Raw genomic sequence first — 14274 nt, forward strand, 5'->3', positions numbered from 1 at the left:
AAAAGGAAGGGCGGGAGACATAAACATTGACTTTTAGTGAAGGTGATTTGTATCATTTCACACTGAGAGTTGGACAGTGTTTGCTTTTTTAAATATGAAATTAATGATAAAGGTTTATATGAATGATAAAATCATTTGTTTTATTTATTTTATTATTTCAATTAATTAATTTATTATTTTTATTATTACTTATTGACAACATATTTGTTCTTTTCATCTCCTTTCCTCTCCATTTTGGTTTTATTTTGTGTTAGATATTCTTTTAAAGTGACTATATCTGTTTTTCATATAAAATCCATTTTTTCCTTTTAAGTTGTACTTTGGTTTGTTTATAAAAGGTTCCCTAAGACCCATGTCCTTATAGTTTAGTCCCCTGCATGGCACAAAGTGGAGGTAGCAGAGTCTTTAGAAGCGGCACCTAAGCCCGAGCAGAACGAGAGTGCTCCTGGAGCGGCCAGAGGACAAGTCCTCAGCAGGAGTGACTGAGCAGGGAGCCTGCGGCCACGAAATCAGCCAGCTGGTCGGGAAGTGCACACTTGTGCAACGGTGTCATGTAGCTTCCACAGGTAAGCAACTGTTCTCTGACTGCACACGAGGGCAGCTCAGTGTGAGTCAACTTGTATCTTGTACTAGAAAACACGTTAGAACCACAGAGGGCTGACATCAAAATCTCCTAACCAACGGCGCATACCCTTTTTAACACAAAGTGCTCTCACAATTCATTGGAAAATCAGCTTTATTTTACAGATGGCAGAGAAAACAGATGACTAATTGATCCACTCATAAGACAAGAAGATAGCCAACTGCCTAATTCTACCATATCTGCCAGGGCTCAGGAGAAATTGCAGAGGATATGACATCATTGAATATTGCTCTTACTGCTAGCCTGACTACCAGCCCCAAGTTGATGGTATCAGACACTTAGACCAATTTGTCTAGCGTGAGACCCCACCTCAAAAGTACAAATAAACAAACAAAACGATGACAACAACAACAAAAATCTACTAAACTATAATCTAGAGCCTACATAGAACTCCATGCTAAATCAGACTGCCAACAGACCTGCATGACAGAGGTCTTCACTGCCTCACAGAGATTACCAAAACCACAGTAAAGAGAGTTGGGACCAGGAGATAGTACATAACCTGCCATATATATCCGTGTGTGTGTGTGTGTGTGTGTGTGTGTGTGTGTAAAATATATAAATTTAAATGAAAAAAAGAAGTGGGGGCCTAGTGGAAAACCTTTTAGATTTGGTTATAAATCTTTACAGGAAATTGTGGGGCCTCATGTCCTATCTCTTTCTTTTGATTCCAAGCCAAAAAGTGAGAAGTTTTGCCCTGTCATGAAAAACGAGATCTATTATTGCTTCAAATGCAGTGGAGTCAATTAATTGTGGACTAGAAACTCCAAAAACTGTGTGCTAAGAAAAAAATTATCTATTTCTTATAAATTGATGATGTTAGTTATTTGGTGTAGCATCAGTAATCAGACAGAGTGGTGGCCTTTTAAATCTAGTACATTTATTTGTATGTATATATTTGTATATGATTTTTAAATTTTTATATCAATTCACTTATTTCATTTTGTTTGTTTATTTTCAATTTTCTATGTGTATTTCTAATTTCTTATTTAGAGTGTAACTTGTACTTATTTTAAAGTATTTCTACAGAGTTGAAAATAGAAAGTGAAATTTAAGCTTCCCTTTACCTTAACAATATGATCAGCAACAGTCTTAGGTTGTATGTTAGTCTTTTAGGAAGTTTTATTATGTCACACTGTCAAAGTAGATAGTAATTTCTTAATATTATCATATTTCCAATTAATGTTAAATTTCTCCAGTTTTCATATGCATATTTTTCCTAAAATTCAATGAATTTGAATCTGTACAAAGTCAAAATATTATACTTGGTTGACATATTTTGAAATTATTTAGCAGAGCTGGGAAAATGGCTCAGTGGATAAAGTGCTGGCTGCCCAAGTGTGAAATGGGAGACGGGATCCTCAGAATACATGTGCATGCCCGGCGGGCACAGCTGTCCACCTGTTCTTCACCCACTAGGGAGGCTGAATCTGTGAATCCAGGGCTCAAAGGCGATGCCCAATATCAATTTCTGGCCTCCACACATGTGCACACACATGTATATGTTTGCCCTGAGTACAAATTATGAAGCTAAAAGATTAATAATATTTGTAACTTATTTTAAATAGAAAAATATAGATCCTTATTTTCATATGAAACATGGTCCACATTACATTGTAATGATTTACCAGATATTGGACTTGAGAGGTGGTTTTGTGATTAAGTGCATGTCCAGTGCAAGCCTGAGGGTTTGAAGGGAGCTGAAACTGCCTAAATTGAAATCTCTAAACCACATAGACAGTCAGGCTTGGGCAGACTTGCCTATATCCCAGTTCTGCAAAGTGGAGCTAAGGCAAGAGAAGAACCCAAGCTCCTGAAGAAACAGCAAATATCAGTAAGAGACACTGTCTCAGAATGTAAATGGGAGCAATAGTGAAGGAGCAGCCATCACAGGTGAGCACCTAGCATGCTGCAAAGTTCCATACATGTGCATATAACACACTCTCTCTCTCTGTCTCACCACACACTGAATATTGGATATGTAATTTGTAAGTTTTAAGTTCTTAAGTATTTATAACAGAGTATTGTAAAGTTATTTTGCTCCATCTCTGTTGTCTTTGTTCTTTTTGAATTATTAAATAGTGCATACTAATATGCTCCTTTTAAATTTTCTTGTGTTCATAGATTGTAAGTTGAGGACAAAAAATCAGGCTTATTCCTCTTTTAGCCTTGTAAAATGTTTAGAACTGGAAATGATATAGAATTGAAATAAATTAATCAATGCCATCAAATCTACCTGGTATATAGATCATCTTGACAATTACCATTTTTCTCACTAAAAATCATTTTCTAATTAGCAACAATTTCAGTAGCAACATGTCTGCAATCATCTGATCACATAAGAAAAGTGATAATGCTTCTGATAGATTCTCTGTGTTGACAAATCTATAAAAGTTAAAAAGCACACATACACACACATATATTTTTCTACACAAATTTAGGTTTTACTTTGAAAATTAACATAAATATTGTTAGAAAAATGTGGCAGTCAACTATAATAAATCTCTTTAGTTACATTGCTATAGATAATTATAAATCCCAATAAAATTTTCCTTTTTTATAATGAAAACATTATTGAAACTATGAGTCACATTTCTTACTGTTTTGCTCACAGAGGCATGAAAAACTATTAAACTAAAATCATTTTTCTGCTTTGCTTGTATTTGTTATTTCCAAAATCCAATTACAAAAAAATGGACTGTGATAAAGTAAAACATATTAATTTATGAGTAACACCTTGTCTAACTTTTGTGGCAAGCTGTTTTGAAGTATAAATGGACAGACAGAAGAAAATTTTATCATTAAATATGTTATAAAAACAGAATTTAATAGTTTTTGAGTGCCTAGTACAACAAAATATTGTAGTGATGCAAAAAAAAGTCAAAATTAGCTCATGCTTTCAAAAAGTTTAATAGTGGAATGGATTGCTTTTCAGACAATAGAGGAAAGTCTTGGGATTTGATTATAATGTTATAGTGATGTTCACATGCAAAATCATAAAAATTAATTGGCTCTTAAAACTATGTTGCAAATGTAACTTGGAGCAAAGAACTATATTAGAAAAAATTGATACATCAGGTAAAATGATGTGATTCAACATTGCTTGACTTATAGATATGTATGAAATTTTGAGTGATGCATTTAGAAATAAGTGTATGAAGACAGAAAGTGTAAGTTGTAAAACAATGACATAAAATTATAAAGACCCTAATTAACCAAGTAACTACCAGTTTTGAAAATCTAGAATTGGTAGTGGATATTAACAGCTTACTATGGGCTTCATCTTTAAGGAAAGACATGTAATTGAAAAACAGAAATGCAATAATTTAATATGACATTAAATGTTGGTAGTAATTTGGAAAATGCTTAGCAAGAATTTGAATGTCATCTGGCAGTTTTACGAATGACAATAGATACAGAGTTACCTATAGTACCTGATAAAATATTTTCTGGACCTAATCTAATATTTCTTCATGGAAACATATTTCACAGAATCTGTTTATATTCAACTCACATAAGGACTAATGAAGGTGAATATATTTTCTTTATTTACAATAACAACAAAAATATTGTTAATATATTATACAGTTTTTTAGCTATTAAAAATGTCTCCCATGATCAATAATATTTAAATAATATATTTAATCATTTATTTATTATATTGTACAATTGCATTATATATAATGTATATATATGTATATATATATATATATTTCTCAAATTATGTACTTATGTATAAATTATATTAATTAAGTGTCCACAAAATTTAGAAAATACATCATAGATCTTCACTGATATTGCCTTATCGTTTGGCTAAAAATGGTTTGTAATTGAAGGGAAATGTCAGTTGATTATGTTGCATAGCATCTTGTACTGTGGCATAAACTGGCCTGTGATTATGTAGTTCAGCTTTTTGCCTAGTGTATGTTGGAATGCCCAGCTTTTGTTTGTTCATCTTTTCAACACCAATAATCATGTGGTTTGCAGAAAACTTAGTTATTTCCATTTGTAGGTGCAAATTTTATTAAAATTATTTAGTATTATAGATACAACCTAATGTTATACATGGAAAATGCAATTTATTATAATTTATTGAGAGTAGATGTGTGAACTCTTCTTTTTATTATTTCTCCATTCAGAGAATACCATTATTGGCCCTCCTGAGTACAGGAACATATTTTTAAGAAGTATGAATGACTGAATAGACTTATTCTGTTGGGCTGAGTCAGATAATTATGAATAAAAATGAAATAGGTGGTGCATTTGAGGGCTTCGGTGCTGATAATAATAATAAAGTTGAGGGAAAGCCAAAAACCATATGTGGTAGTGGTGATGTAAAGTGGAGTTACTGATGACCACCTCTGAATGGGGGTCCAGGGAAGACCATATTCATAGAGTGATTATCTAGTAAGGCTCTGAAACTGGGAAGGGAGTCAACCATAGGGAGGAAATTAAAATACCTTGGGCTGGAGGGATGGCTTAGTGGTTAAGGCATTTGTCAGCAAAGCCAAAGGACTCAGGTTCAATTCCTCAGGACCCACTTTAGCCAGATGCACAAGGGGGCACACACATCTGGAGTTTGTTTGCAGTGGCTGCAGGCCTGGGCGTGCCCATTCTCTCTCTCCCTCTCTTCCTCCTTCTCTGTCAAATAAATAAATAAAAATAAAATACCTTGACTAGAATCATGCTATCAATTTTTGAAAAAAAATTAATATGACTGAAAAAGAGTGAAGAAGGGATTGAGTATTTAAAAATAAAATAAAATATCAATATGCAGAGGGAAGGTGGAGGATTTTATAGACTCTGAAATGACTTCCTTTCAATATATATATATCATTAACATATAAGTATATATATAATTAGTTAATATATATAATTATATCTATTACATATAATAGATATATATGTATTATATATATATTATCTAAGAGAGACGGAATGAGTATGCCAGGGCCTCCAACCTCTGCAAATGAACTCCAGACACATGTGCCTCTTTGTGTATCTGGCTTACGTGGGTCCTGGAGAATTGAACCAGGATCCTTTGGCTTTGCAGGCAAATGCCTTAACTGCTAAGCCATCCCTCCAGCCCACTTTAGTATTTTTATAAAACATATGTATTATCTACATGTGCCATCTAAATTCCATGTCTATAGGACATCTGGAGCTACTAAGAGTGGTACGATGACCATAAGAAGGAACAGTAGAGAATTAAATTTATTCAGGCATAAGTTAGTGTTAAATATGAACCAGGAGTTTATATTTTCCTGCTTACTATGCACTCCCTACACCAGTGGACGAAGCCCTGCTATGGGCCGTCCTCCAGCTAAAACAGTAATGGAGCAAAATATTACCACTGTGCTTCAGTGTGAGTACTACTGAACTCTGAAGATCGGACAGAAAGCAGGAGTCAGATAAAAGTGTATAGATTGGGGAATTATTAAATTATAGAAATACATTTGCAAAGTGCACCAACTCACTCTTACTTTCTACCACAAATCTTTATTCATACTTAAGTAGTTTGTCTTATTCTATAGGATTGACAATAAGTACAGTATCCTTGTTTACATGACCACAAAAAGGGTGACAGTAACTCCAGTAAATATTGACACATTAGATGAATTGCTAAAAAAGAAAAGTGGATAAGGAGCTTAGATACATGCACAAGGTCTCAGAGAGATCAGAAGTAACATGTTCACTCCAATGAGTCTGTGTGTTCATATAGGAAACGGTAAAACGAGAATCTAAAAAGAAAACAAACAAACAAAAAAAAAAACAACAAAAAAAAGGGAAAATAAAAGACATAAAAAAGTGAAGCTGGAGGGATGGCTTAACAGTTAAGGCACTTTCTTGCAAACCTAAGGACCAGGATTCCATTCCCCAGGACCCACGTTAGCCAGACGCACAAGGAGACGCACGTGTCTGCAGTTCCTTTTCAGTGGCTGGAGGCCCTGGTGTGCCCATTCTCTCTTTATCCACGACTATCTCTGTCTCTTTCGCTCTCAAATATAAATGAAAAAAAATTTTTTTAAAGACATTAAAAAGTCTAAGATAGAATACAACTTTTCAGAAAGAAAAGTGAGTATTTGTAACATAGAAGTTGTTTAGAATTCCACTGATAATTGTGTGACATTCCCTGGGAAGATGTGGAAAAGGAATCCCATTCCACTCAGGGTGCGGAAGCAGCTGAAAGCCACAGTCCACCGTGTGTCCAGCAGGAGCCAGTGAGCTCACCGAGCTGGCCTCCTGGAACACGTGGGACTTAACAGAGCCTCAGCCTCAGAACAGCCACTCCACGCAGCGATGCATCACGAAGTCCACCCGGCCCTCCGCGCACAGTTTGCAGACAGTGTCTGCCCAAAACTATGCTCTGAGCAATTGTGTACTGCTTTAAATCCTCATGAAAGAGCCTTGTAAATCCTTTAAAGATCTGAGCTTCCTCAGCCTGGGAAGTTTCCTGACTGTTCTCTTACTTTCTTGACAAAATGACTGCACCAAATATGCAGATATAGAATATAAGACATGCAATAATAACATAACATAATAAATACAATGCAGGGCTGGAGAGATGGCTTAGTGGTTAAGGCATTTGCCTGCAAAACCAAATAGCCTTGGTTCGATTCCCTAGGACCCACGTTGGCCACATGCATAAGGGGGCGCCTGTGTCTGGAGTTTATTGGCAGTGGCTGGAGGCCCAGGTGTACCCATTCTCTTGCCCCCCAAATAAATAAATAAAATTAAAAACTATAGTACAGAATGGTCAAATTGAACACATATCTACGAAAATTTCCTACTATTAGAGTGAATCAAAAATTTCATGCCTACAGTCTAAGAAACTTTCTCATTTAGAAGGAGAAAATCCTTAGGACAATCTCAGGTTTCTGTACCTCAGGCCAGTAGAGTAACATGTGCAAAACCTTAGTTTGACTTGTTTCCCAGCTCCAGCTATGGCACATGTTGGGTCATGATATGCAGAGACATTTATCGTACCCATAACTGTGGGCTAACTCCACAATGCACGACCCATATACCTCAACAAGGAGGGGCTAATGGAGAGGGGTAGGTCACGGATGAGCTTAATAATGGTACCAAACTGACTGTATTTGAATACAAAAACCAATTAATAAAAAAAAAAAATCTTAGTTTGAGGGTGTGTTTCTCATTTACTTTCATTGTTGCTATGGAAAAAAAAAAAAAAAAAAAAACTTCCCTTCCATAAAGCAAAAACAGGGACAAGGGTTTATTTTAGGTCACAGGTTGAAGGCAGAGTCCAGCATGACAGGGAAGGAACCTCAGAGAAGCAGGACGCTGCTGGTCACGCTCTACCAGACGCCAGGCATCAGAAAGTCAGAAAACACATCTCCAACCAAGGACGCCTAGTCCAACAATGGAAGCCCGCCATGAAATCATAGTGAAATCAACAGAAATTAAATCCCAGTTGAAAACACAACAACCAGTATGACCCTGATCCAAAGAATTGCTGAACTCTCAGCAAGCCATTGAAAGAAAAATGCATAAATAAAATTGAGCAGAATCATTCTTAGAGCCCTCAGCTTTTGACACTACACCTAACTTAATGGTGTTGTGGTCTACCAACCTTGCAGAAATATTCTATCAAGGGGGAAGCAAACATTTGTCCTTGGAGGGCATTCAGTGAGTGGTCCATTTGGAATGTGAACCAGATCAGGGAGATTACAGGCACATCAAAGGCACCCAGGGACCTGGGAGCTCTGGCCTATTGCACTTGCATGCACTCTCCAGCACGCAGGGATCAGAGGTTGGGGAACCAGGAGCAAGGATGCTGGAGAGCTAGAGGCAAGAGGCTAGCTCCTATTGTGGCCTGCGAACCTCTGGTTCCAGGTAATAGGGATTTGGGTACCTGGGGACCAGTCAATCAAGAATCTACAGCAAAAGACCTGCTTCTGCAGCCCACACGCAGGGTCCAGGGTACCCCAAGGCAGCAGCAGTGGCACTGGGACCAGGCAACTGGGAGGTGGGGAACCAACCAGGAGCTTGGTCCTACTCAGCTCAAGCACCTTCCAGAGCAGGCCATCCAGGAGCTGGGGACCCAGAGGCCACTCAATCAGGCTTTTTGTAGTTTGAAGATATTTTTGTACTGTTCTCATTTCCTTGCTTATTATAGGTATGTTTATATAATTTATCTCAATTTAGCTCAGTTTTCATAGGTTATAATGTCTTGAAAGTCCAAGTCATACCTTCTCTTATTTCATCTTTCTCATTGTTGAAATGTTCTACATTTTTCACTTTGTCTCCCAGACCAGATATTTTGTCCTCTCCTTGATACATTCTATTAGTGAGGCTTTCTATGGAGTGTTTTTTGTTGTTGTTGTTTTGTTTTGTTTTTAATTTGAACTATTGTAACTTTCATTTCAGCTCCACATTAATTTCTGGGACAGGAATAGAAACATTCATGAGACTTATTTCTCAATTTTGATATGTATATAAACTGATTGTTGTGATGGTCACCATTATGATTATTAGTGATTTTAACTGGCCAATTCTATACCTCATTTTATCAGGCATGTCAAAAAATATCCAATTTTATTTCACACGTGAACAGACAACACTCTGACAGAGGTTTAGAATGGAAACATGGCAAAGCTCACTGACACCTGAAACATTCTGCAATTGGGTGCCAAAACCGGGTGTACACTCCAGCTATTTGGATAAAATCATCTCAGAATATTCTCTTGGCCATCTTTACAGCACTTTGATGGTGTGTGAGATGGTTTGATCTAGGTGTGCCCCATAAATTCAAGTGTTCTGGATGCTAGGTTCACAGCTGATGGAGATTTGGTAATTAATGCCTCCTGGAGGCAGTGTGTTGTTGGAGGAAGGCTTAAGGGTATTGTAGCCAGTGTTCCCTTGCCAGTGTTTGGGACACTCTCCTGTTGCTGTTGTCCACCTTATGTTGGCCATGGGGTGATGTCTACCCTCTGCCCATACCTTCGTTTTCCCTGCCATCGTGAAGCTTCCCCTCCAGCCTGCAAGCCAAAATAAACCTCCTTTTTTCCCCACAAGCTGCTCTTGGTTGGGTGATTTCTTCCAGCAATGCGATCCTGACTGCAACAGTGTGCAGTGTATGAGAGTAATAAGTGGTGACCTCATACTGTGATAGCTGATGACATCCACAAGCGATGACCACCCGATGCCGGAAGTGAGGTTGCAGTATGCAGCACTCACCGGGCACACTGGAAGTGCATGTATCCTTAACACCTGCTGTAGTCTTCAAGCTCACAGGGCGTTTTCCTCAACAATGGAACCATGACTTCTATAGAATTAGAAATTTCATTCAAGTCTAATTTATCACATAGCATATTTAAACACAGTCCAAAATGTAGAGATGAATTATGGGAATGATTTTAATAAACTAAAATGAACTATGGGAAAGAACCGTGGGACTATTTCTTATGGACCTTACAAATAACGTCTCTGAGATTATTACTGTGAGATGCAAAATTTCTCACTTGTAACTTGCCCTAAAGTCAATCTTACAATTATGTAATACACCTGCATAAAGAAATGTGCTATAGCCAGGCCTGCTGGTGCATGCCTTTAATCCCAGCACTTGGGAGGCAGAGGTAGGAGGATTGCCATGAGTTCCAGGCCACCCTGAGACTCCATAGTGAATTCCAGGTCAGCCTGAGCTAGAGTGAGACCCTACCTTGAAAAACCAAAAAAAAAAAAAATAAATAAAAAAAAAAAAATATATATATATATATATATATATATATATATATATATATATATAAATAAACAAATAAATAAATAAATGTGCTAGATTTCCTCTGCCTTGGTGTGTTTTTGGCCTGAATTGTACATAGGTCAAGTGCTGACAAAAGATGTTCAGAGAGTCTGATAGTGGCTATGCTCTTTGTACAATTCCCTCAGTAGCCTGGTGGGACTCTTCATGCCTAGACAAGTGTCCATGCCTAAGAAGCACTGGTCAAGACACCGAGGGCAACAAGTTCAGTAACAGTGCTCACAGAACTAACACCATCTGGTTGAAGACATTAGGAGGGCTTAGTGTGATTACATTAGCAAACAGAAAGAGAGAGAAAGGGGGAGGAGAGACGGGGGGGGGGGGAGACAGAGAGAGACAGAGTGAGTTCTGCATTATCAGAGGCCCTTCTTTGACCAAGGTCCCTTCTTTGACCAGATGTTTTATGATTACCCAAGCCAAAACCTCCACCCAACCCTGATTCTTCGTGTATTACTGCTTTTTGACTCTCTAATAAAATTGCCAATGGATGCCTGCAGAGCAGTGACAGTAATCATAGCGGGTTCACCCTTGGGTTAAACATATTTCAAGAGACAGTTCCTCTCATGCACTCTTGAGTAACTGCAAGGGCTGGTTCTCTTCTACCAGGTGTTGCTAAAACTAGCAGTTTTCTCATTCTTTTTTTTTTTTTTTTTTTCGAGATAGGGTCTCACTCTGGCCCAGGCTGACCTGGAATTCACTACGTAGTCTCAGCGTGGCCTCGAACTCATGGCGATCCTCCCACCTCTGACTCCCAAGTGCTGGGATTAAAGGCGTGAGCCACCACGCCCGGACATCCCATTCTTGAATAAAAGACCCCAAAGTGTTAGTTCTCATGTTTCTCAGGGTCTACTCCTGGAAGCAATTTTTTCACTTGTAGACAAGTGAATTCACGTGTTTTTCTATAATTTCAGGGATGTGCCCCCAGTTTGGAGCAAAAATGAGCTTTGTATGTTTTGAATCTGAGAAATCTACTGCGTAACCCTTAAAGCCCAAACAATAGAAAATGGGAAGACTTCCTGAATTTCATATGTAAAGCACCATTGACTGTATGCATAGTCTTAATAGCTTCAGAATAATCCTGTAGCAAGTGGAATTCATCATGTTCCCATCAACTTCAGCCATGTTCCCATGTGTCCTTTACACCGGTTATTGGTCTTTAAAAATGACTCTCTTGGTACTTATTTTACTATTATCCATATCTCTTCTTATGACAATGAATGTTATCACTATAAATTCAATAATTTGACTAGAGTCTAATAGAAATCTTATTTATATTTCATTGAAAATAAAATCTTATTTATATTTCATTGAAAATAAAAATATTAAGAGCATGAAATGATCAGACATATAAATCATCTTTCCAAACTAAATAAAATAAAAGCTCAAGCATTATTATACATATTGTTGAAGTTATATGATTCTTTTTAAAAGTTTTTTTTTGTGAAAAGAAGCCAGAATAGAAAATGTAATAAAACCAAAATAAAATAAAATAAAATAAAATAAAAACTTACAATCTGATCTAAAGTTTCCAAGTAACATTAGTTTGTGGGAGTTGCATAAACCAATTTGGCTCATTGCCTTTTTCACAGTGTAAATTTTGTCTTTTAAGATCTTTTGTTGAACATGATATATCTCTAGATATGGAATGGCTATAATGTTCATTAAAGAAGTTGAATAAAAAAGATAAGTTTCATTAGATCATATCACACTGGAAAAATGTGAGCTGCAGGATTAATTTAAGTATCCATACTAGAGGAAAAGATCCTCTATTGAAATGTTAATTTTTAGTGTTGTTAAGGGGACACTTATGGATAGATAAACAAACATTTTGTGTATATAACTGGATTCTGTGTATATAACTGGACTTTAACTTGTGATGTTGTGAAAAATGTTTTCCATGTTGTATATGAAGTGTTTAAATGTCTGCTGTTTGGTAAATTTGCTTCATTATTTGAAATTGGTTTTTCATTAGAAAAATTTCTTTCAAAATTCAAACTGAATATTAAGTACATTTCTCAAATAAGATTTACCTTGAGTTTCATATATTATATATTTAATCTCTTGAAATAATAAAGAAGAATTTTATAATACATCTGCTTGTCACAGAACTCCTACTCAATATCAATCTGTTATAATTCACAACTAGCACATAACAGGATTGCCTTTCCAAGATGTACTATGAGAAAAATGAATAAATTCTTTTACCTATTAAGAAAAATCACAAATTCTGTCATTCATTACCTATAACTTAAGAAAGAATATATTCATATAGATTGAAAATAACATGCCACAATTTCAGAAAATAAAGTTCTAAATAGAATGGTACATTTTAAATTTTATATCAGGGTATAGGTGAAAGACATGGGGAAGAGAGTAACTGGTATGGAATGCAATGATTAAGGAAGTTATGATTATAGAAAATTGTACATTTTACAACTACTTTAAATTTCCATCATCCCAAAATTTAAATAGATGTTCTGTTTAATTTTTTTATTTCATATAATGTGTATATGTTAAATACATATGTTGTCACATTTGTCCAACTGTAATATGAACATGGAATTATTTTTTTAGAGAAAGCAAGAGAGACAGAGAGAAAAGATAGATAGATAGATAGATAGATACATACATACATACATACATACATACTTACATACATACATACATACATTCATAGACAGACAGAGAGACAGATAGAGAGAATGGATAGGAGTTCCAGGGTCTCGGCCACCACAGTCAAACTCTAGATATTATGCCACCCAGTGGGCATGTGTTCTTACACTTGCCTCACCATTGTGCATCAGGCTTACATGGGATCTGGAGAGTCAAACATGGGTCCTTAGGCTTTGCAGGCAAGAGCCTTAACCATTAAGCTATCTCTCCAGTCCATGAAATCAATTTTATGTATGAGTGTAGGCAAATATAATAAAACAAATCTGCCTTACTTTTGATACAAATAGTTCACTTTCATGGGAGAATGTCTACCTTTCCATGAACATAAATACCTTAGATTAACTGTTTAATCAACTTACAAACCCAAAGTTTGATTTAAATGAAACCATAAGAAAAAAATTAATAAAAGATAAAAATACTAATTAAAAACTATGTGTAACCCATTTCGCAGCTCCAGCTATGGGTTCTGTTCCGCTGAGCAGACCGGTTAGCCAAATCAAGAGCTTTTGGTGTCCCACCATGGCGGTGAGCCTCTATTGCACTGGTGTCAGCATCATGATAGGTCATTAGCTGCTAAGTAGCTCAGACCATGAGAGTTGTTCAGACAGATATCGGTCATTTTCCCCCAGTTGCCCATGTAGCACCTTCTGGCACTAGACGTGCTGACTGTCTGGGGACTGATTCTCTTCCAGCTTCCAGCCATGTCACTCCATGTTACGTGTCAACCGCATATGGTGTCTTCAGCAGTATAGTCTTAGCACTACCTTTGGTGGGTCATCAAGTACTCTGAAAAAATCTGTCTGTCTTTTAGGAAACCTTGTAGGTCTCTCTGATGAAAAGCTCATTGTGGATGACAGCCACCTGCTGGTACTGGGAGTTACATGTCAGTGCCCACGAAAAGAAGGAATAAAAAGATAAGTAATATAAAAGAGTTAGAAAGAAGAGAGAGAGAAGCTGTAGAAGATTAAGGTCAGTATTCATCGTATCCTTTCCAGTTCCTTGTGACTCAGGTGTTCCCTCAGGCCCTGTTTAAGATTCAACCATTTTGTCTGCCTTTTAGGATGTAGAATTTTATGGTACCATTACCATTTGGGTCACAGTTGTGTCCCCCACCCCCGCCCTTGTCCCCCCCCACTCCTTCCTCACCCACCCTATTGTCTGGTCCTCGAGATGCTTG

Source organism: Jaculus jaculus, chromosome 4 (genome assembly GCF_020740685.1).
Source record: "Jaculus jaculus isolate mJacJac1 chromosome 4, mJacJac1.mat.Y.cur, whole genome shotgun sequence".
In the NCBI taxonomy this organism is placed as follows: domain Eukaryota; kingdom Metazoa; phylum Chordata; class Mammalia; order Rodentia; family Dipodidae; genus Jaculus; species Jaculus jaculus.